The sequence below is a fragment of the Lissotriton vulgaris genome, chromosome 11 (assembly GCF_964263255.1).
Source record: "Lissotriton vulgaris chromosome 11, aLisVul1.2, whole genome shotgun sequence".
Taxonomy (NCBI): Eukaryota; Metazoa; Chordata; class Amphibia; order Caudata; family Salamandridae; genus Lissotriton; species Lissotriton vulgaris.
The window spans coordinates 1,092,385,836-1,092,409,347 of NC_141699.1; positions in this window are offsets into that span (position 1 = coordinate 1,092,385,836).

A 23,512-nucleotide genomic window follows, 5' to 3' on the forward strand; every position below is an offset into this window, starting at 1 on the left:
AGTAATAAAAGAATTATGAAATGTACAAGCACAAGATTTTTAACATATGATATACAAATGAAATCGATGGTGGAAAGAAAAAAACAGAAGGAACAGAAAAAGTAAAAAACACATGAGAATATCAACAACATTTTTAGGAATTATTTAAAGAGCAACAAACAAAAAATATAAACAAATAAAAATACCTGCTGTTGAAGTTGAGATGATTGTACTTGCTGATTCCACTGTGGGTGATCCTGTGTAAGTAGGTAGTGTTGTTTCTTGTTACAGGGGAAAAATCACAAGTCATTAAAAAAGGGAATGAACTGAATCACTAATCTGAAACTGATGTAAGTGATGGTTAGGATACTATGTACCAGATTTAGGAGCTCATACGTTGGTCATGATAATTACTGTAATTTTAGTTTTTTCAGAATTCCTACTAATAAGGGTTTCAAATCTTTAAGAGTGCTGAAATATTTAAAATGTATGTTTTGGGGGAATAACATGCAGGGAATAGAATTACTGTGAACATTCTAAAATATAATCTCTGTATTCTGTCTGTAAACTGTTCCAACTTACAGCTAGTAATTCCTCTAGGTGAAGTGCAACAAATGAGAGGTATTCCTGCTAAATGTACAATTCTCCATGCCACATAAATTTAGTTTCACAGTATTTTCAACTAACAGGTCAATCCCAGTGATGATTTTGTGGTGGATTCAGATTGACAAGTAAGCAGTCTTTAGTCAAAAAGAAGCACATGCTCTATATGAACAATTAAGGCCTGGTTGTCAAAGGCAACCTTACACTTTTGAGTAAGTTTCAGATTTTTTCAAATTCATAAAAATTCATTTAAAAGTAGTATATTTATGACTACCTACCATTCAATGAGCAGAGTCTCCATGACCTGTGTGGAAACTTTACAGTCATGAAGATACTACTTGTAAAATTCCTTTGCAAATTGCAGAAGATCATAAACTTGCACAAAAGTGTAAAAGTACCTTTGTGAATTAGGCCCTCTGTGTCCTTTTATCTTATATACTTAGCTTTGGCTGGAGAGAATATTCCATGTGTTACATTGGTTGTCCAACATGTACCAAAAGCTTGTTAAGGCCCTTTGTTTGAACAGTGAAAACAATTACTTATTCAAAAATATAATCCAAAAAAATGAGACGTCAAGAGACAAACCGAGACGAAGAAGAAATATAAAGGGGAGGAGCTTCGCGGGCGACCAAGATGGCCGCGTAAGCTCGGAGCTCCGCGGACCCTCCGGCCCGCCGCAAATATCCTGATGAGAATCCTGCTCCACGTCAGTGGATTCCGCTTGGTGAGAGGTCGCGGACACAGGAACTGCTTTCCGCTTTCAAATCCGATGCTCCTAGGCAAAGTTACGTCGAGCTGAACTTCGTGCCAGTGATGCGCCATTGTCTCATGGGTGGCTGCTGTTCGTACCGACGCTACGCATGATTGGAATGCGGAGTGGACATCCTCGGTCCCTGCTGGCGAAGTGCACATAGCTGCGGAGTCGCCTGTTATCGGCCTGGTTTATTTGCTGGCTTCGCCTCTGTTCCACACATCTGCTTCCTTGTCCGGGCAGCGTAGCCCTTTGTTCTCCTTGGGTCCATCATGGCCGGCAGAGGGGACCCCGACAAGACGTCGAACAGAGGTGTTCAAAGGACGACTCAGACGCAGTTGAACAAGATTGATCGGTATGCCCAGCAGCGGACCTCGCCCACTGTGGTGGCCTCTTCTAAAGACTTGCAACGTGCGGGCTCGCCTGATGGTTCTGAGCCTACTCTGAGTGATGTTATGGTGGCCATCGCAGGTATTCGGACTGAAATGCAGAAGCAACATGAGGTCCTGACTCATAAGGTGGACACTCTGGCCGTGGATCTCAACCTGATCAGGGCCGACTTCGGGAAAACCAACGATCGGGTAAAATCCCTTGATATCAAGACCTCCAGTTTGACTACCGATGTCTCGGACTTGCAGGCAGAGGTCCGGACCCTAAGATCGGTCAATGACCAATTTTCCCGAAGGCTGGAGGATTTTGAAGGGCGTGCAAGGCGGCAGAATGTTCGCATTATTGGTGTACCGGAGGGAGCGGAGGAGGCGGCAGTGGACCTTTTTGTTGAAGACCTGATTCAGACACATCTCGCACCATCTGGCCTGAGTAATTTCTTTTCTGTTGAACGTGCCCATCGGATACCTGGTGGCCCTCCGAAGTCGGGTGTTGCACCTAGACCCATCATTGCCCGGCTCTTCAACTTTAGAGACCGGGATGTGATCCTTCAAGCCTCCAGGAGACATGGGCCGCTCAAATTTCAGAACTCTGAGGTGCACTTTTACCCGGACTTCACCAGGGCTGTTCAGAGACAACGTCAGAGCTTTGCAGGGGTGAAACGGCGCCTAAGAGACATGGGTTTTAAGTACTCTATGATTTTCCCTGCTAAACTACGGATTGAGTACGAGGGCCGAGCTCTGTTCTTCGATGTGCCAGAGAATGTGAGCGATTGGCTGGACACTTTGCCGCAACGCCGGGAAGAACACGACGAACACTCCGGTGGCGCAACTGGTGGCTCTGATCTATAGGACTAGGTTCTGCTGTGCCGATTATGGCGGTTGGTGTCCCTGATGTCTGTGACTGTTAATGCCAAAGCTTTTCCGACTTTGATATTTCTTCTGTTTTTACATGGAGGGTGGCGGGAGGGGACTGCAGAGATTCCTTACTCCTCCAGGGTCTTTTTGTAGATTAGTTTATGGGGCGACAGGCAAACTGCTGGTTGGGGGGGCTTTTTAGTCTGCTGCAGGGATGCAGGGTGGGGGGTGGTGGTGGGGAAGTTTGTTTGTTTATTCTTTCCTTTCTCTTTCTATCTCTTAGGCAATGGGTTGTATATACTGTTCAGTTTCACTTGTTGTTGAGGCTTGCTGGGGTTGGGTGGGGCCAGGGTCACGATGATGGGGGGTAGGAAATTACGAGTTCTCAGTTGGAATGTTAACGGGTTGGGTGACCGTATTAAGAGAGGAGTTGTGATTCAATTGATCAAACGTCATATGCCAGATGTCGTCCTCCTGCAGGAGACGCATCTGGTTGGAAATACGTGTAAAGCGCTTAATCGTAAAGGGTACAAAATGGTGGCTCATTCCAGGTTCTCCTCGGGATCTCGGGGGGCGGGTGTTCTTGTTCGTACGTCCCTTCCGCTTGACATTGACACTACTGTGATCGATGAGAGGGGGCGGTACGCCGCCGTGGTGGGACGATGGGAAGGGCGTGCCCTGACATTACTTTCAGTTTACGTTCCCCCGGGCCTACAGTCTAGCACTTTCCAGGACCTTGGTGGCGCCATTTTGAATTTGCCTGCTGGATTGCTGATAGTGGGGGGTGATTTCAACTCGGTTTGGTCCGGCTCCTTGGACCGCCATCCGCCTAGAGACCTCCGTGGCTCCCAATTGTGGCTGCCATCTTTCCTCGAGACGATGGGGCTGGTAGATAGTTGGCGGCTTTTGCATCCCACGCAATGTCATTACTCTTTCCACTCTGGCGCCCATGGTAGTCTTTCTAGGATCGACTACGTTCTTACATTGGCTGCTCACGCGCCTGCTGCTTCTGAGGCTCGTTTTCTGGCACGGGGTGTTTCTGATCATTCCCCGCTGTGGGTTTCTTTTGACTTTGACATTGTCATGTCGGACCGACCGGCGGTTGTTAACCCGTGGTATTTCCGTAATCCCAAAACTCGTAATCTCCTAGCCAAAGCCATCAATCTCTATTTTACTGAGAACGTGGGATCGGTTGCGTCGGCCGCAACTTTATGGGAGGCGTTTAAGACAGTTTTGAGGGGCGAGGCTTTTGCTCTTATAGCGGGCGCCCGTAGAGTTAGGGATGCTGATTTGGTACACATTGAGGAGGAGATCTTGGAACTTGACTCCCAGTTGGAAGCTGAGCCCGATCCCGCTCTCCTACATGACCTCTCCCTCAAACAGTCGGAGTACCGTGACCTTGCTACAAACGCTGCCCTGGCCTTGGCTAAAGAACAGCAGGGTCGGATATACGACGTCGGCGACAAGGCCGGGAAGTTGCTGGCCTGGCTGGACAGGAGGGAGATGGATAGCCGTGTTGTACCCGAGATACTAGGGGAGGACGGAGTCGTCGTCACTGATCCAAGTGCCATTGCCGAGTCCTTCGCTGACTATTTTCGAGGCGTCTACACCTCTGTCTCGACCGGTCTGAGACCGATTTGACAGTGTTTCTCTCGGCTGTCGATCTCCCGTGCCTGTCGGACGAGGAGCGCGGCGACCTGGACCGTGACGTCTCTGTGGATGAGGTCGCACTTGCGATCCGCTCACTGCGATCGGGCAAGGCACCTGGCCCCAATGGTATCCCAGTTGAATTATATAAGATCAGGCCGGATGTGGTTTCCCCACACCTGCGTAACATGTTCCTGGAAGCGCGGGAGAATGGCCTACTTCCCCTTGACCAGAGGTTGGCCACCATTGTGGTCATCCATAAAGAAGGGAAGCCTAGAAATTTGTGTCGGTCGTTCCGCCCCATTTCTCTCCTGAATGCTGAGCCTAAGATTCTCGCCAAGATACTCGCTAATCGCCTGGTTGGTGTTATCGGCGACTTAGTGCACCCGGACCAGTCGGGCTTTATTCCACACCGCAACAATGCCCTTAACTTGCGTAGACTCCACGGCGCCCTGGCCAGGGCCCACACTCTTGAGGAGCCGGCAGTCCTTGCGTCCTTGGACGCCACGATGGCATTTGACTCTCTCGAATGGAGTTACCTCTGGGCGGTGTTGGCGAAGCTCGGTTTTGGCCCGGTGTTTGTGGGGTGGGTGAAGCTTTTGTACGCTGACCCACTGGCTAACGTTGCCATCAATGGCCGTATCTCGGCGACTTTTGCTCTTCACAGGGGCACCCAGCAGGGTTGCCCCTTGTCGCCTCTTTTGTTTGCGCTCGCTTTTGAGCCACTAGCGGCCTTGTTACGGACACACCCGGATCTACATGGTATCAGCTGGGCCCCTGGCTTCGAGGACAGAGTCTCCCTTTATGCGGATGATATTCTGCTTTACCTCACGTCCCCCTGCAAGTCACTCATTGTGGCATGTGATGTACTTAGACTTTTTGGCCAGTATTCTGGCCTCGTTATTAACTGGGCCAAGTCTTCTCTCTATGTACTGAAAGGGGACACACCGCGCCTCCCTAGAGGCTGCGGCATCCAGGTGGCCAGCCAGGGCTTTAAATACTTAGGGATTTATATCTCTGGTAATGCGAAAGCGCGCTATGAACACAATCTGCTTCCCCGTCTCCTCCGCCTTCGGCGAGACGTGGAGGGTTGGCGCAAACTTCCGCTTTCCTTACTCGGGCGCGCGGCATTATTGAAGATGATGTCTTTGCCCAGGTTCTTGTACGCCCTGCAGAACACCCAAGATCCGGTTCCCGCCCGATACTTCCGGGAGATCGAAGGCCTTCAACGTGCCCTGCTCTGGGATGGCCGACCCCGTATCGCTATCACAAAGCTCACGCTTCCGTGGTACGACAGGGGTATAGCGCTACCGGACGTGCGTAGATACTAATGGGCCTCCCAATTGGCGGCCATCAATCACGGTTTCTATGGTCCGGGAAATAACCCTGGATACGCGATGGATAAGTGGCTCTTGGGTGGCGGTAATTATTACAGGGCGCTTTATTCGAGGTCTCTGGACAGGCGGATGTCGGGCCCAACGAGAACGGCGGTCCATATTTGGAGGGCAATCACCAAGGCTCAGGGCTGGCAAGGCAGGCTGACTAGATTCACCCCATTGTACGATTCAGACATTTTGGGCAAGTTATGGCACACCAAAGGGTTCGATAAGTGGGACCTCATAGGTAATTCCAGGGTAGATGATATGCTATCGAGAGATGAGATCAAGACCTTTTCCCAGCTGCAGGCTGAATATCAGCTGGGTACCTCAGAGTCTTTCCGGTATGCCCAGTTGCGACACGCACTGCGTTCTGCTAAACCAGATGAGGGGGCGATTCCAGAGAGCTCCCCGTTGGAAGACAGGGTTCTGGACGGCCATATGCCTGACAGTGCCATCTCACTGTCTTATAAGAAACTTATCAATGCTCGCACTGACCTACTCCTGGGTGTTCGGGACCAGTGGGTGCGTGACGGACTGGAAATCGACGAAGATGAGGATTGGCAGAGTGCAGTTTCTTCCCCTAAGGAGGTCGCCATCTCTTCCCGTCTCAGGCTGGTGCAGCTCAAAATCCTGCATAGGGTGTACGTGACTGGCCCCCGACCTTGTGCATATGGGCTACTCGGTCGATGGGCTGTGTCGCCGCGGCTGCGGTGCCCTTGCTACATTTATGCACATTCTCTGGGAATGCTCCGCCATAGCCTCCTACTGGAGACGAGTGCACCTGATTATGGATGAAGTGACTGGGGTGTTAGCGGATGCGGAAGCTAGGAGATGCCTCCTCAATATTTGGGGACCGACGGACCACAATGTGGCTCAGACGCAGTGGGTGACCCTTGGCAACATGGTAGCTAAACGCGATATCGCTCAGAAGTGGAGGGCTTCGGTGGCTCCCATGGTGGTGCAATGGAAAGCCAACATGGATTGGTGTATGTTCAGGGAAAAGACGGTCTATGTTGCCAAGGGTAAGCCCAAAAAGTGGTTGAAGGTGTGGGGGGCCTGGAATGCTTATAGGGGAGACATTTGTGTACCCCCGGAACCTGTCCCATTAGAGGAACATCTGTCGCCATAACCTACGACGCCAACTGTGACACGTTGTAAAATGTTATCCTGTTTTCTCTTTCCCCCCCCCTTTTTTATCCTGATCTCTTCTCCAGTTTCAGTGCTTGTGTTCCCACTGCTCCCTCCCTGCCCCACTGCCAACGCTTCACTCGTTTTTTCTATCCCATTGCCGTTCTCTTCGCACCTTTTTGGCGTCTTTTCCTTCTTCTCTCTCTATGTTCCTTTATGAAGCAACAAAGAGATAAAATCAACCTTCATTGTACTGTGACATTGATTCTTGCACTATTGCTCTCCTGTTTATATATGCTGCCTTGCCTCCGGGATGTCAGGCTGAATAGCAGTGTGCACTTTTTCAAATAAAGGTTTTAAAAAAAAAAAGAAGAAATATAAAGAACATAGAAAAGAATAGAATACAAAAGAAAGGAAAAATTATTTTTAAAGACACATGATGAAATAAACGATGTATGGGAGTCGCACGGAAAAAAGCAATAAAGACAAATTATGAAACGAAAAGCTTACTTGCATTTGAAGTTGGTGTGCTTGTTTTTTCAGATGTCACAGTGGCAGTGTCCATAGAAGTAGGATTTGTTGTTTCTTGTTACAGGAGAAGAAACGTTTGCCATTAATATTCTGAATGACCTAATGTAGTAACCTCAAATTGATATTAGTGATTCTTACAGGAAGAGGGAGCAGATTAGGTCCTCATTATGATTGTGTCAAAATATTGTTATCATTTCCCCACTTTCAGAATTCTTGTTATTGTGGGTTTCAGCTCTTTCAGATTGGTGAAATAATGATAAAATATGTTTTGGGGGAATAACAAGCAAGCATCACCGTAACTTTGGCAATTTCCATCTTTTTCCTAGTATTCAATCTGAAGATTATCATAGCTATTGCTAGTGAATTTCTATTCTTGAATGTTACTGACCAGTATTGTGGCTGACAATTTAACATTTCTGATGGGTATGCAATTTCCGTACTCTGCCCTACCGAAATTAATTTGTCACTTGTATTGAGGATTTTACTGTAGACTCAGTTTTATGTTGAAGTATACTACAGCTAAGAAGCAATGGATGCCCCTTTGCTGTTTAATTCTCTATTGATATTTGTAAAGTCACGATCGACAGGGCAGTATTTCTTTTTGATGCAGTGGATGTCTCTCAATCACCAAAATATAATTTAGGCCCTTGATTCAACAAAATGTACAAGTAATAAAAGAATTATGAAATGTACAAGCACAAGATTTTTAACATATGATATACAAATGAAATGGATGGTGGAAAGAAAAAAACAGAAGGAACAGAAAAAGTAAAAAACACATGAGAATATCAACAACATTTTTAGGAATTATTTAAAGAGCAACAAACAAAAAATATAAACAAATAAAAATACCTGCTGTTGAAGTTGAGATGATTGTACTTGCTGATTCCACTGTGGGTGATCCTGTGTAAGTAGGTAGTGTTGTTTCTTGTTACAGGGGAAAAATCACAAGTCATTAAAAAAGGGAATGAACTGAATCACTAATCTGAAACTGATGTAAGTAATGGTTAGGATACTATGTACCAGATTTAGGAGCTCATACGTTGGTCATGATAATTACTGTAATTTTAGTTTTTTCAGAATTCCTACTAATAAGGGTTTCAAATCTTTAAGAGCGCTGAAATATTTAAAATGTATGTTTTGGGGGAATAACATGCAGGGAATAGAATTACTGTGAACATTCTAAAATATAATCTCTGTATTCTGTCTGTAAACTGTTCCAACTTACAGCTAGTAATTCCTCTAGGTGAAGTGCAACAAATGAGAGGTATTCCTGCTAAATGTACAATTCTCCATGCCACATAAATTTAGTTTCACAGTATTTTCAACTAACAGGTCAATCCCAGTGAAGATTTTGTGGTGGATTCAGATTGACAAGTAAGCAGTCTTTAGTCAAAAAGAAGCACGTGCTCTATATGAACAATTAAGGCCTGGTTGTCAAAGGCAACCTTACACTTTTGAGTAAGTTTCTGATTTTTTCAAATTCATAAAAATTCATTTAAAAGTAGTATATTTATGACTACCTACCATTCAATGAGCAGAGTCTCCATGACCTGTGTGGAAACTTTACAGTCATGAAGATACTACTTGTAAAATTCCTTTGCAAATTGCAGAAGATCATAAACTTGCACAAAAGTGTAAAAGTACCTTTGTGAATTAGGCCCTCTGTGTCCTTTTATCTTATATACTTAGCTTTGGCTGGAGAGAATATTCCATGTGTTACATTGGTTGTCCAACATGTACCAAAAGCTTGTTAAGGCCCTTTGTTTGAACAGTGAAAACAATTACTTATTCAAAAATATAATCCAAAAAAATGAGACGTCAAGAGACAAAACGAGACGAAGAAGAAATATAAAGGGGAGGAGCTTCGCGGGCGACCAAGATGGCCGCGTAAGCTCGGAGCTCCGCGGACCCTCCGGCCCTCCGCAAATATCCTGATGAGAATCCTGCTCCACGTCAGTGGATTCCGCTTGGTGAGAGGTCGCGGACACAGGAACTGCTTTCCGCTTTCAAATCCGATGCTCCTAGGCAAAGTTACGTCGAGCTGAACTTCGTGCCAGTGATGCGCCATTGTCTCATGGGTGGCTGCTGTTCGTACCGACGCTACGCATGATTGGAATGCGGAGTGGACATCCTCGGTCCCTGCTGGCGAAGTGCACGTAGCTGCGGAGTCGCCTGTTATCGGCCTGGTTTATTTGCTGGCTTCGCCTCTGTTCCACACATCTGCTTCCTTGTCTGGTCAGCGTAGCCCTTTGTTCTCCTTGGGTCCATCATGGCCGGCAGAGGGGACCCCGACAAGACGTCGAACAGAGGTGTTCAAAGGACGACTCAGACGCAGTTGAACAAGATTGATCGGTATGCCCAGCAGCGGACCTCGCCCACTGTGGTGGCCTCTTCTAAAGACTTGCAACGTGCGGGCTCGCCTGATGGTTCTGAGCCTACTCTGAGTGATGTTATGGTGGCCATCGCAGGTATTCGGACTGAAATGCAGAAGCAACATGAGGTCCTGACTCATAAGGTGGACACTCTGGCCGTGGATCTCAACCTGATCAGGGCCGACTTGGGGAAAACCAACGATCGGGTAAAATCCCTTGATATCAAGACCTCCAGTTTGACTACCGATGTCTCGGACTTGCAGGCAGAGGTCCGGACCCTAAGATCGGTCAATGACCAATTTTCCCAAAGGCTGGAGGATTTTGAAGGGCGTGCAAGGTGGCAGAATGTTCGCATTATTGGTGTACCGGAGGGAGCGGAGGAGGCGGCAGTGGACCTTTTTGTCAAAGACCTGATTCAGACACATCTCGCACCATCTGGCCTGAGTAATTTCTTTTCTGTTGAACGTGCCCATCGGATACCTGGTGGCCCTCCGAAGTCGGGTGTTGCACCTAGACCCATCATTGCCCGGCTCTTCAACTTTAGAGACCGGGATGTGATCCTTCAAGCCTCCAGGAGACATGGGCCGCTCAAATTTCAGAACTCTGAGGTGCACTTTTACCCGGACTTCACCAGGGCCGTTCAGAGACAACGTCAGAGCTTTGCAGGGGTGAAACGGCGCCTAAGAGACATGGGTTTTAAGTACTCTATGATTTTCCCTGCTAAACTACGGATTGAGTACGAGGGCCGAGCTCTGTTCTTCGATGTGCCAGAGAATGTGAGCGATTGGCTGGACACTTTGCCGCAACGCCGGGAAGAACACGACGAACACTCCGGTGGCGCAACTGGTGGCTCTGATCTATAGGACTAGGTTCTGCTGTGCCGATTATGGCGGTTGGTGTCCCTGATGTCTGTGACTGTTAATGCCAAAGCTTTTCCGACTTTGATATTTCTTCTGTTTTTACATGGAGGGTGGCGGGAGGGGACTGCAGAGATTCCTTACTCCTCCAGGGTCTTTTTGTAGATTAGTTTATGGGGCGACAGGCAAACTGCTGGTTGGGGGGGCTTTTTAGTCTGCTGCAGGGATGCAGGGTGGGGGGTGGTGGTGGGGAAGTTTGTTTGTTTATTCTTTCCTTTCTCTTTCTATCTCTTAGGCAATGGGTTGTATATACTGTTCAGTTTCACTTGTTGTTGAGGCTTGCTGGGGTTGGGTGGGGCCAGGGTCACGATGATGGGGGGTAGGAAATTACGAGTTCTCAGTTGGAATGTTAACGGGTTGGGTGACCGTATTAAGAGAGGAGTTGTGATTCAATTGATCAAACGTCATATGCCAGATGTCGTCCTCCTGCAGGAGACGCATCTGGTTGGAAATACGTGTAAAGCGCTTAATCGTAAAGGGTACAAAATGGTGGCTCATTCCGGGTTCTCCTCGGGATCTCGGGGGGCGGGTGTTCTTGTTCGTACGTCCCTTCCGCTTGACATTGACACTACTGTGATCGATGAGAGGGGGCGGTACGCCGCCGTGGCGGGACAATGGGAAGGGCGTGCCCTGACATTACTTTCAGTTTACGTTCCCCCGGGCCTACAGTCTAGCACTTTCCAGGACCTTGGTGGCGCCATTTTGAATTTGCCTGCTGGATTGCTGATAGTGGGGGGTGATTTCAACTCAGTTTGGTCCGGCTCCTTGGACCGCCATCCGCCTAGAGACCTCCGTGGCTCCCAATTGTGGCTGCCATCTTTCCTCGAGACGATGGGGCTGGTAGATAGTTGGCGGCTTTTGCATCCCACGCAATGTCATTACTCTTTCCACTCTGGCGCCCATGGTAGTCTTTCTAGGATCGACTACGTTCTTACATTGGCTGCTCACGCGCCTGCTGCTTCTGAGGCTCGTTTTCTGGCACGGGGTGTTTCTGATCATTCCCCGCTGTGGGTCTCTTTTGACTTTGACATTGTCATGTCGGACCGACCGGCGGTTGTTAACCCGTGGTATTTCCGTAATCCCAAAACTCGTAATCTCCTAGCCAAGGCCATCAATCTCTATTTTACTGAGAACGTGGGATCGGTTGCGTCGGCCGCAACTTTATGGGAGGCGTTTAAGACAGTTTTGAGGGGCGAGGCTTTTGCTCTTATAGCGGACGCCCGTAGAGTTAGGGATGCTGATTTGGTACGCATTGAGGAGGAGATCTTGGAACTTGACTCCCAGTTGGAAGCTGAGCCCGATCCCGCTCTCCTACATGACCTCTCCCTCAAACAGTCGGAGTACCGTGACCTTGCTACAAACGCTGCCCTGGCCTTGGCTAAAGAACAGCAGGGTCGGATATACGACGTCGGCGACAAGGCCGGGAAGTTGCTGGCCTGGCTGGACAGGAGGGAGATGGATAGCCGTGTTGTACCCGAGATACTAGGGGAGGACGGAGTCGTCGTCACTGATCCAAGTGCCATTGCCGAGTCCTCCGCTGACTATTTTCGAGGCGTCTACACCTCTGTCTCGGACCGGTCTGAGACCGATTCAACAGTGTTTCTCTCGGCTGTCGATCTCCCGTGCCTGTCGGACGAGGAGCGCGGCGACCTGGACCGTGACGTCTCTGTGGATGAGGTCGCACTTGCGATCCGCTCACTGCGATCGGGCAAGGCACCTGGCCCCAATGGTATCCCAGTTGAATTATATAAGATCAGGCCGGATGTGGTTTCCCCACACCTGCGTAACATGTTCCTGGAAGCGCGGGAGAATGGCCTACTTCCCCTTGACCAGAGGTTGGCCACCATTGTGGTCATCCATAAGGAAGGGAAGCCGAGAAATTTGTGTCGGTCGTTCCGCCCCATTTCTCTCCTGAATGCTGAGCCTAAGATTCTCGCCAAGATACTCGCTAATCGCCTGGTTGGTGTTATCGGCGACTTAGTGCACCCGGACCAGTCGGGCTTTATTCCACACCGCAACAATGCCCTTAACTTGCGTAGACTCCACGGCGCCCTGGCCAGGGCCCACACTCTTGAGGAGCCGGCAGTCCTTGCGTCCTTGGACGCCACGATGGCATTTGACTCTCTCGAATGGAGTTACCTCTGGGCGGTGTTGGCGAAGCTCGGTTTTGGCCCGGTGTTTGTGGGGTGGGTGAAGCTTTTGTACGCTGACCCACTGGCTAACGTTGCCATCAATGGCCGTATCTCGGCGACTTTTGCTCTTCACAGGGGCACCCAGCAGGGTTGCCCCTTGTCGCCTCTTTTGTTTGCGCTCGCTCTTGAGCCACTAGCGGCCTTGTTACGGACACACCCGGATCTACATGGTATCAGCTGGGCCCCTGGCTTCGAGGACAGAGTCTCCCTTTATGCGGATGATATTCTGCTTTACCTCACGTCCCCCTGCAAGTCACTCATTGTGGCATGTGATGTACTTAGACTTTTTGGCCAGTATTCTGGCCTCGTTATTAACTGGGCCAAGTCTTCTCTCTATGTACTGAAAGGGGACACACCGCGCCTCCCTAGAGGCTGCGGCATCCAGGTGGCCAGCCAGGGCTTTAAATACTTAGGGATTTATATCTCTGGTAATGCGAAAGCGCGCTATGAACACAATCTGCTTCCCCGTCTCCTCCGCCTTCGGCGAGACGTGGAGGGTTGGCGCAAACTTCCGCTTTCCTTACTCGGGCGCGCGGCATTATTTAAGATGATGTCTTTGCCCAGGTTCTTGTACGCCCTGCAGAACACCCAAGATCCGGTTCCCGCACGATACTTCCGGGAGATCGAAGGCCTTCAACGTGCCCTGCTCTGGGATGGCCGACCCCGTATCGCTATCACAAAGCTCACGCTTCCGTGGTACGACAGGGGTATAGCGCTACCGGACGTGCGTAGATACTAATGGGCCTCCCAATTGGCGGCCATCAATCACGGTTTCTATGGTCCGGGAAATAACCCTGGATACGCGATGGATAAGTGGCTCTTGGGTGGCGGTAATTATTACAGGGCGCTTTATTCGAGGTCTCTGGACAGGCGGATGTCGGGCCCAACGAGAACGGCGGTCCATATTTGGAGGGCATTCACCAAGGCTCAGGGCTGGCAAGGCAGGCTGACTAGATTCACCCCATTGTACGATTCAGACATTTTGGGCAAGTTATGGCACACCAAAGGGTTCGATAAGTGGGACCTCATAGGTAATTCCAGGGTAGATGATATGCTATCGAGAGATGAGATCAAGACCTTTTCCCAGCTGCAGGCTGAATATCAGCTGGGTACCTCAGAGTCTTTCCGGTATGCCCAGTTGCGACACGCACTGCGTTCTGCTAAACCAGATGAGGGGGCGATTCCAGAGAGCTCCCCGTTGGAAGACAGGGTGCTGGACGGCCATATGCCTGACAGTGCCATCTCACTGTCTTATAAGAAACTTATCAATGCTCGCACTGACCTACTCCTGGGTGTTCGGGACCAGTGGGTGCGTGACGGACTGGAAATCGACGAAGATGAGGATTGGCAGAGTGCAGTTTCTTCCCCTAAGGAGGTCGCCTTCTCTTCCCGTCTCAGGCTGGTGCAGCTCAAAATCCTGCATAGGGTGTACGTGACTGGCCCCCGGCCTTGTGCATATGGGCTACTCGGTCGATGGGCTGTGTCGCCGCGGCTGCGGTGCCCTTGCTACATTTATGCACATTCTCTGGGAATGCCCCGCCATAGCCTCCTACTGGAGACGAGTGCACCTGATTATGGATGAAGTGACTGGGGTGTTAGCTGATGCGGAAGCTAGGAGATGCCTCCTCAATATTTGGGGACCGACGGACCACAATGTGGCTCAGACGCAGTGGGTGACCCTTGGCAACATGGTAGCTAAACGCGATATCGCTCAGAAGTGGAGGGCTTCGGTGGCTCCCATGGTGGTGCAATGGAAAGCCAACATGGATTGGTGTATGTTCAGGGAAAAGACGGTCTATGTTGCCAAGGGTAAGCCCAAAAAGTGGTTGAAGGTGTGGGGGGCCTGGAATGCTTATAGGGGAGACATTTGTGTACCCCCGGAACCTGTCCCATTAGAGGAACATCTGTCGCCATAACCTACGACGCCAACTGTGACACGTTGTAAAATTGTATCCTGTTTTCTCTCCCCCCCCCCTTTTTTATCCTGATCTCTTCTCCAGTTTCAGTGCTCGTGTTCCCACTGCTCCCTCCCTGCCCCACTGCCAACGCTTCACTCGTTTTTTCTATCCCATTGCCGTTCTCTTCGCGCCTTTTTGGCGTCTTTTCCTTCTTCTCTCTCTATGTTCCTTTATGAAGCAACAAAGAGATAAAATCAACCTTCATTGTACTGTGACATTGATTCTTGCACTATTGCTCTCCTGTTTATATATGCTGCCTTGCCTCCGGGATGTCAGGCTGAATAGCAGTGTGCACTTTTTCAAATAAAGGTTTTAAAAAAAAAAGAAGAAATATAAAGAACATAGAAAAGAATAGAATACAAAAGAAAGGAAAAATTATTTTTAAAGATACATGATGAAATAAACGATGTATGGGAGTCGCACGGAAAAAAGCAATAAAGACAAATTATGAAACGAAAAGCTTACTTGCATTTGAAGTTGGTGTGCTTGTTTTTTCAGATGTCACAGTGGCAGTGTCCATAGAAGTAGGATTTGTTGTTTCTTGTTACAGGAGAAGAAACGTTTGCCATTAATATTCTGAATGACCTAATGTAGTAACCTCAAATTGATATTAGTGATTCTTACAGGAAGAGGGAGCAGATTAGGTCCTCATTATGATTGTGTCAAAATATTGTTATCATTTCCCCACTTTCAGAATTCTTGTTATTCTGGGTTTCAGCTCTTTCAGATTGGTGAAATAATGATAAAATATGTTTTGGGGGAATAACAAGCAAGCATCACCGTAACTTTGGCAATTTCCATCTTTTTCCTAGTATTCAATCTGAAGATTATCATAGCTATTGCTAGTGAATTTCTATTCTTGAATGTTACTGACCAGTAGTGTGGCTGACAATTTAACATTTCTGATGGGTATGCAATTTCCGTACTCTGCCCTACCGAAATTAATTTGTCACTTGTATTGAGGATTTTACTGTAGACTCAGTTTTATGTTGAAGTATACTACAGCTAAGAAGCAATGGATGCCCCTTTGCTGTTTAATTCTCTATTGATATTTGTAAAGTCACGATCGACAGGGCAGTATTTCTTTTTGATGCAGTGGATGTCTCTCAATCACCAAAATATAATTTAGGCCCTTGATTCAACAAAATGTACAAGTAATAAAAGAATTATGAAATGTACAAGCACAAGATTTTTAACATATGATATACAAATGAAATGGATGGTGGAAAGAAAAAAACAGAAGGAACAGAAAAAGTAAAAAACACATGAGAATATCAACAACATTTTTAGGAATTATTTAAAGAGCAACAAACAAAAAATATAAACAAATAAAAATACCTGCTGTTGAAGTTGAGATGATTGTACTTGCTGATTCCACTGTGGGTGATCCTGTGTAAGTAGGTAGTGTTGTTTCTTGTTACAGGGGAAAAATCACAAGTCATTAAAAAAGGGAATGAACTGAATCACTAATCTGAAACTGATGTAAGTAATGGTTAGGATACTATGTACCAGATTTAGGAGCTCATACGTTGGTCATGATAATTACTGTAATTTTAGTTTTTTCAGAATTCCTACTAATAAGGGTTTCAAATCTTTAAGAGCGCTGAAATATTTAAAATGTATGTTTTGGGGGAATAACATGCAGGGAATAGAATTACTGTGAACATTCTAAAATATAATCTCTGTATTCTGTCTGTAAACTGTTCCAACTTACAGCTAGTAATTCCTCTAGGTGAAGTGCAACAAATGAGAGGTATTCCTGCTAAATGTACAATTCTCCATGCCACATAAATTTAGTTTCACAGTATTTTCAACTAACAGGTCAATCCCAGTGATGATTTTGTGGTGGATTCAGATTGACAAGTAAGCAGTCTTTAGTCAAAAAGAAGCACGTGCTCTATATGAACAATTAAGGCCTGGTTGTCAAAGGCAACCTTACACTTTTGAGTAAGTTTCTGATTTTTTCAAATTCATAAAAATTCATTTAAAAGTAGTATATTTATGACTACCTACCATTCAATGAGCAGAGTCTCCTTGACCTGTGTGGAAACTTTACAGTCATGAAGATACTACTTGTAAAATTCCTTTGCAAATTGCAGAAGATCATAAACTTGCACAAAAGTGTAAAAGTACCTTTGTGAATTAGGCCCTCTGTGTCCTTTTATCTTATATACTTAGCTTTGGCTGGAGAGAATATTCCATGTGTTACATTGGTTGTCCAACATGTACCAAAAGCTTGTTAAGGCCCTTTGTTTGAACAGTGAAAACAATTACTTATTCAAAAATATAATCCAAAAAAATGAGACGTCAAGAGACAAAACGAGACGAAGAAGAAATATAAAGGGGAGGAGCTTCGCGGGCGACCAAGATGGCCGCGTAAGCTCGGAGCTCCGCGGACCCTCCGGCCCTCCGCAAATATCCTGATGAGAATCCTGCTCCACGTCAGTGGATTCCGCTTGGTGAGAGGTCGCGGACACAGGAACTGCTTTCCGCTTTCAAATCCGATGCTCCTAGGCAAAGTTACGTCGAGCTGAACTTCGTGCCAGTGATGCGCCATTGTCTCATGGGTGGCTGCTGTTCGTACCGACGCTACGCATGATTGGAATGCGGAGTGGACATCCTCGGTCCCTGCTGGCGAAGTGCACGTAGCTGCGGAGTCGCCTGTTATCGGCCTGGTTTATTTGCTGGCTTCGCCTCTGTTCCACACATCTGCTTCCTTGTCCGGGCAGCGTAGCCCTTTGTTCTCCTTGGGTCCATCATGGCCGGCAGAGGGGACCCCGACAAGGCGTCGAACAGAGGTGTTCAAAGGACGACTCAGACGCAGTTGAACAAGATTGATCGGTATGCCCAGCAGCGGACCTCGCCCACTGTGGTGGCCTCTTCTAAAGACTTGCAACGTGCGGGCTCGCCTGATGGTTCTGAGCCTACTCTGAGTGATGTTATGGTGGCCATCGCAGGTATTCGGACTGAAATGCAGAAGCAACATGAGGTCCTGACTCATAAGGTGGACACTCTGGCCGTGGATCTCAACCTGATCAGGGCCGACTTGGGGAAAACCAACGATCGGGTAAAATCCCTTGATATCAAGACCTCCAGTTTGACTACCGATGTCTCGGACTTGCAGGCAGAGGTCCGGACCCTAAGATCGGTCAATGACCAATTTTCCCGAAGGCTGGAGGATTTTGAAGGGCGTGCAAGGCGGCAGAATGTTCGCATTATTGGTGTACCGGAGGGAGCGGAGGAGGCGGCAGTGGACCTTTTTGTCGAAGACCTGATTCAGACACATCTCGCACCATCTGGCCTGAGTAATTTCTTTTCTGTTGAACGTGCCCATCGGATACCTGGTGGCCCTCCGAAGTCGGGTGTTGCACCTAGACCCATCATTGCCCGGCTCTTCAACTTTAGAGACCGGGATGTGATCCTTCAAGCCTCCAGGAGACATGGGCCGCTCAAATTTCAGAACTCTGAGGTGCACTTTTACCCGGACTTCACCAGGGCCGTTCAGAGACAACGTCAGAGCTTTGCAGGGGTGAAACGGCGCCTAAGAGACATGGGTTTTAAGTACTCTATGATTTTCCCTGCTAAACTACGGATTGAGTACGAGGGCCGAGCTCTGTTCTTCGATGTGCCAGAGAATGTGAGCGATTGGCTGGACACTTTGCCGCAACGCCGGGAAGAACACGACGAACACTCCGGGGGCGCAACTGGTGGCTCTGATCTATAGGACTAGGTTCTGCTATGCCGATTATGGCGGTTGGTGTCCCTGATGTCTGTGACTGTTAATGCCAAAGCTTTTCCGACTTTGATATTTCTTCTGTTTTTACATGGAGGGTTGCGGGAGGGGACTGCAGAGATTCCTTACTCCTCCAGGGTCTTTTTGTAGATTAGTTTATGGGGCGACAGGCAAACTGCTGGTTGGGGGGGCTTTTTAGTCTGCTGCAGGGATGCAGGGTGGGGGGTGGTGGTGGGGAAGTTTGTTTGTTTATTCTTTCCTTTCTCTTTCTATCTCTTAGGCAATGGGTTGTATATACTGTTCAGTTTCACTTGTTGTTGAGGCTTGCTGGGGTTGGGTGGGGCCAGGGTCACGATGATGGGGGGTAGGAAATTACGAGTTCTCAGTTGGAATGTTAACGGGTTGGGTGACCGTATTAAGAGAGGAGTTGTGATTCAATTGATCAAACGTCATATGCCAGATGTCGTCCTCCTGCAGGAGACGCATCTGGTTGGAAATACGTGTAAAGAGCTTAATCGTAAAGGGTACAAAATGGTGGCTCATTCCGGGTTCTCCTCGGGATCTCGGGGGGCGGGTGTTCTTGTTCGTACGTCCCTTCCGCTTGACATTGACACTACTGTGATCGATGAGAGGGGGCGGTACGCTGCCGTGGCGGGACGATGGGAAGGGCGTGCCCTGACATTACTTTCAGTTTACGTTCCCCCGGGCCTACAGTCTAGCACTTTCCAGGACCTTGGTGGCGCCATTTTGAATTTGCCTGCTGGATTGCTGATAGTGGGGGGTGATTTCAACTCGGTTTGGTCCGGCTCCTTGGACCGCCATCCGCCTAGAGACCTCCGTGGCTCCCAATTGTGGCTGCCATCTTTCCTCGAGACGATGGGGCTGGTAGATAGTTGGCGGCTTTTGCATCCCACGCAATGTCATTACTCTTTCCACTCTGGCGCCCATGGTAGTCTTTCTAGGATCGACTACATTCTTACATTGGCTGCTCACGCGCCTGCTGCTTCTGAGGCTCGTTTTCTGGCACGGGGTGTTTCTGATCATTCCCCGCTGTGGGTCTCTTTTGACTTTGACATTGTCATGTCGGACCGACCGGCGGTTGTTAACCCGTGGTATTTCCGTAATCCCAAAACTCGTAATCTCCTAGCCAAGGCCATCAATCTCTATTTTACTGAGAACGTGGGATCGGTTGCGTCGGCCGCAACTTTATGGGAGGCGTTTAAGACAGTTTTGAGGGGCGAGGCTTTTGCTCTTATAGCGGACGCCCGTAGAGTTAGGGATGCTGATTTGGTACGCATTGAGGAGGAGATCTTGGAACTTGACTCCCAGTTGGAAGCTGAGCCCGATCCCGCTCTCCTACATGACCTCTCCCTCAAACAGTCGGAGTACCGTGACCTTGCTACAAACGCTGCCCTGGCCTTGGCTAAAGAACAGCAGGGTCGGATATACGACGTCGGCGACAAGGCCGGGAAGTTGCTGGCCTGGCTGGACAGGAGGGAGATGGATAGCCGTGTTGTACCCGAGATACTGGGGGAGGACGGAGTCGTCGTCACTGATCCAAGTGCCATTGCCGAGTCCTTCGCTGACTATTTTCGAGGCGTCTACACCTCTGTCTCGGACTGGTCTGAGACCGATTCGACAGTAATTCTCTCGGCTGTCGATCTCCCGTGCCTGTCGGACAAGGAGCGCGGCGACCTGGACCATGACGTCTCTGTGGATGAGGTCGCACTTGCGATCCGCTCACTGCGATCGGGCAAGGCACCTGGCCCCAATGGTATCCCAGTTGAATTATATAAGATCAGGCCGGATGTGGTTTCCCCACACCTGCGTAACATGTTCCTGGAAGCGCGGGAGAATGGCCTACTTCCCCTTGACCAGAGGTTGGCCACCATTGTGGTCATCCATAAGGAAGGGAAGCCGAGAAATTTGTGTCGGTCGTTCCGCCCCATTTCTCTCCTGAATGCTGAGCCTAAGATTCTCGCCAAGATACTCGCTAATCGCCTGGTTGGTGTTATCGGCGACTTAGTGCACACGGACCAGTCGGGCTTTATTCCACACCGCAACAATGCCCTTAACTTGCGTAGACTCCACGGCGCCCTGGCCAGGGCCCACACTCTTGAGGAGCCAGCAGTCCTTGCGTCCTTGGACGCCACGATGGCATTTGACTCTCTCGAATGGAGTTACCTCTGGGCGGTGTTGGCGAAGCTCGGTTTTGGCCCGGTGTTTGTGGGGTGGGTGAAGCTTTTGTACGCTGACCCACTGGCTAACGTTGCCGTCAATGGCCGTATCTCGGCGACTTTTGCTCTTCACAGGGGCACCCAGCATGGTTGCCCCTTGTCGCCTCTTTTGTTTGCGCTCGCTCTTGAGCCACTAGCGGCCTTGTTACGGACACACCCGGATCTACATGGTATCAGCTGGGCCCCTGGCTTCGAGGACAGAGTCTCCCTTTATGCGGATGATATTCTGCTTTACCTCACGTCCCCCTGCAAGTCACTCATTGTGGCATGTGATGTACTTAGACTTTTTGGCCAGTATTCTGGCCTCGTTATTAACTGGGCCAAGTCTTCTCTCTATGTACTGAAAGGGGACACACCGCGCCTCCCTAGAGGCTGCGGCATCCAGGAGGCCAGCCAGGGCTTTAAATACTTAGGGATTTATATCTCTGGTAATGCGAAAGCGCGCTATGAACACAATCTGCTTCCCCGTCTCCTCCGCCTTCGGCGAGACGTGGAGGGTTGGCGCAAACTTCCGCTTTCCTTACTCGGACGCGCGGCATTATTTAAGATGATGTCTTTGCCCAGGTTCTTGTACGCCCTGCAGAACACCCAAGATCCGGTTCCTGCCCGATACTTCCGGGAGATCGAAGGCCTTCAACGTGCCCTGCTCTGGGATGGCCGACCCCGTATCGCTATCACAAAGCTCACGCTTCCGTGGTACGACAGGGGTATAGCGCTACCGGACGTGCGTAGATACTAATGGGCCTCCCAATTGGCGGCCATCAATCACGGTTTCTATGGTCCGGGAAATAACCCTGGATACGCGATGGATAAGTGGCTCTTGGGTGGCGGTAATTATTACAGGGCGCTTTATTCGAGGTCTCTGGACAGGCGGATGTCGGGCCCAACGAGAACGGTGGTCCATATTTGGAGGGCAATCACCAAGGCTCAGGGCTGGCAAGGCAGGCTGACTAGATTCACCCCATTGTACGATTCAGAGATTTTGGGCAAGTTATGGCACACCAAAGGGTTCGATAAGTGGGACCTCATAGGTAATTCCAGGGTAGATGATATGCTATCGAGAGATGAGATCAAGACCTTTTCCCAGCTGCAGGCTGAATATCAGCTGGGTACCTCAGAGTCTTTCCGGTATGCCCAGTTGCGACACGCACTGCGTTCTGCTAAACCAGATGAGGGGGCGATTCCAGAGAGCTCCCCGTTGGAAGACAGGGTCTGGACGGCCATATGCCTGACAGTGCCATCTCACTGTCTTATAAGAAACTTATCAATGCTCGCACTGACCTACTCCTGGGTGTTCGGGACCAGTGGGTGCGTGACGGACTGGAAATCGACGACGATGAGGATTGGCAGAGTGCAGTTTCTTCCCCTAAGGAGGTCGCCATCTCTTCCCGTCTCAGGCTGGTGCAGCTCAAAATCCTGCATAGGGTGTACGTGACTGGCCCCCGGCCTTGTGCATATGGGCTACTCGGTCGATGGGCTGTGTCGCCGCGGCTGCGGTGCCCTTGCTACATTTATGCACATTCTCTGGGAATGCCCCGCCATAGCCTCCTACTGGAGACGAGTGCACCTGATTATGGATGAAGTGACTGGGGTGTTAGCGGATGCGGAAGCTAGGAGATGCCTCCTCAATATTTGGGGACCGACGGACCACAATGTGGCTCAGACGCAGTGGGTGACCCTTGGCAACATGGTAGCTAAACGCGATATCGCTCAGAAGTGGGGGGCTTCGGTGGCTCCCATGGTGGTGCAATGGAAAGCCAACATGGATTGGTGTATGTTCAGGGAAAAGACGGTCTATGTTGCCAAGGGTAAGCCCAAAAAGTGGTTGAAGGTGTGGGGGGCCTGGAATGCTTATAGGGGAGACATTTGTGTACCCCCGGAACCTGTCCCATTAGAGGAACATCTGTCGCCATAACCTACGACGCCAACTGTGACACGTTGTAAAATTTTATCCTGTTTTCTCTTTCCCCCCCCCTTTTTTATCCTGATCTCTTCTCCAGTTTCAGTGCTTGTGTTCCCACTGCTCCCCCCCTGCCCCACTGCCAACGCTTCACTCGTTTTTTCTATCCCATTGCCGTTCTCTTCGCGCCTTTTTGGCGTCTTTTCCTTCTTCTCTCTCTATGTTCCTTTATGAAGCAACAAAGAGATAAAATCAACCTTCATTGTACTGTGACATTGATTCTTGCACTATTGCTCTCCTGTTTATATATGCTGCCTTGCCTCCGGGATGTCAGGCTGAATAGCAGTGTGCACTTTTTCAAATAAAGGTTTTAAATAAAAAAGAAGAAATATAAAGAACATAGAAAAGAATAGAAAACAAAAGAAAGGAAAAATTATTTTTAAAGACACATGATGAAATAAACGATGTATGGGAGTCGCACGGAAAAAAGCAATAAAGACAAATTATGAAACGAAAAGCTTACCTGCATTTGAAGTTGGTGTGCTTGTTTTTTCAGATGTCACAGTGGCAGTGTCCATAGAAGTAGGATTTGTTGTTTCTTGTTACAGGAGAAGAAACGTTTGCCATTAATATTCTGAATGACCTAATGTAGTAACCTCAAATTGATATTAGTGATTCTTACAGGAAGAGGGAGCAGATTAGGTCCTCATTATGATTGTGTCAAAATATTGTTATCATTTCCCCACTTTCAGAATTCTTGTTATTGTGGGTTTCAGCTCTTTCAGATTGGTGAAATAATGATAAAATATGTTTTGGGGGAATAACAAGCAAGCATCACCGTAACTTTGGCAATTTCCATCTTTTTCCTAGTATTCAATCTGAAGATTATCATAGCTATTGCTAGTGAATTTCTATTCTTGAATGTTACTGACCAGTAG